We start from the raw sequence: 1,872 nt of genomic DNA, 5'->3' as shown, positions 1-1,872 counted from the left end.
CAACACCTTTTTTTGAAAAACTGGATAAAAATTTTTACATGTCGTATACCACTTTTTACCAAGGAAGTGAAATCTAGTTGATTTTCGCCATATTTTGAAGTAAAAAGAAAAGAATTTTATTGGTCATTTTGTAGTTTCTTTTGATTTGACTTTATTCATGAACAAGGAAACGCCTACCAAAAAAAAAAAAAAAAAAGGAAAGCGTGTATTGGGAAAACAACAATGGGTCTTCTTTGCAGCGAGACACATATGGTTTAGAAGTGGAAAATATTGATTTTTTTTTCCCGGGGAAAAAAAAATAGTGACTTGAGTGGGATTGGAAACACGATCAGTAGAGACAGTAACTGCAACAACAACCATAACAAGAACAACAACAACAGCAGCAGCAGCAACAGTAACAACAACAACAATAAAAACGTTGATGCTCTCGTTTAAATACACCACAGCTTTTCGTGTGAGAAATGCGCAAATGGAAGCCTCCAGTATTGAAACTTTGGATATTGACAAATTACAATTCGAAATAGAACTGTGATTGTCTCCTTGATAGGAATATTTTTTCAGGAGCGGGAAACAAGAAAACTGACCTATCTTTGCCTTACAAAGAAAGATTCACTTTGCCCTCGAGATACCTGATATGGAAGAGTTTTAGCAAATATCTGGACAGTTATTTTGTCCATAAAGGCAATCCTTACAGCACTATTTGTCTGACCTTTAAGTCTGAGTGCGATGCGTGGCACGAATCCAAAGATTAAAACGATTTAGAGATTTAGTCCTTAAACTCATAAGGAGCTGCGTACTCAAAGATGACAGTCAGAGCATTGTAAATGAAACTATTTCAACTTTCTGTTGCTTTTGTAAGTCAATATGAATATATAAATGGACAAGCAACGAGAAGCTCCATGAAATGGTGGAGATTGCATAAATAGATTGTTAATCTTTATGACTCTTCAAGAACACATGATCAGTATGTAACTGTGTCTTGTTGCGGGTGTCGAGACAAATGCGATGAGGCTGATGGGAGTATAGAAAAAAAACCCTCTATTTTTACAGCTCTTTTAGCAAAAGCCACTTAAGTACTTTTGTTCTGATGCGGTGGGAAAGTGGAGCAAAAGAGAAAGATAATGACAGCACTAGGCTGCATTTCCTTGAGCATCTTAAGATCATAATTTCGGGGGTTGCTAACCCAGTAGCCCTACTAGTCTCACAGTCCGTTGCAATCCTCTGTCTCAGAAGCAAACGATGCCGAGGCTTCGATCCCAGCGACATCAGAATTGTCTTGTAAAGAATAGAGAGAGAGGGAGAGAGAGAGAGAGAGAGAGAGAGAGAGAGAGAGAGATGACGATGAGGATGATGACGATGGATGGATGAATAAGTACAAACTTCCAGAGAAAGCAATAGAAAAATCATAAAAAAGAAAATCTCCAAGGAAGAGACATGAAGCTAAAGGGAAGATGATCGAAAGACTTAAGGAGCGCCTCGTCAGCACTGTTATTTATGGCTTACAGAACACCTATTATATAGAAAGCGAACGAATAATCTTTTCTACTCTAGCCACAAGTTTCGAAATTTTGGGGGAGGAGGCCAGTCGATTAGATCGACCAGTATGCAACTGGTACTTAATTTATCGACCCCGAAAGGATGAAAGGCAAAGTCGACCTCGGTGGAATTTGAACTCAGGACATATAGACAGACGAAATACCGCTAAGCATTTCGCCCGGCGTGCTAACGTTTCTTTTTTTATTTATTGCTCACAAGGGGCTAAACATATAGGGGACAAACAAGGACAGAAAACCGGATTAAGTCGATTACATTGACCCCAGTGCGTAACTGGTACTTAATTCATCGACCCCGAAAGGATGAAAGGCAAAGTCG

Source organism: Octopus bimaculoides, chromosome 2 (genome assembly GCF_001194135.2).
Source record: "Octopus bimaculoides isolate UCB-OBI-ISO-001 chromosome 2, ASM119413v2, whole genome shotgun sequence".
NCBI lineage: Eukaryota > Metazoa > Mollusca > Cephalopoda > Octopoda > Octopodidae > Octopus > Octopus bimaculoides.
The sequence above is the reverse complement of the archived record's forward strand: the minus strand, read 5'-3'. Positions refer to the sequence as shown.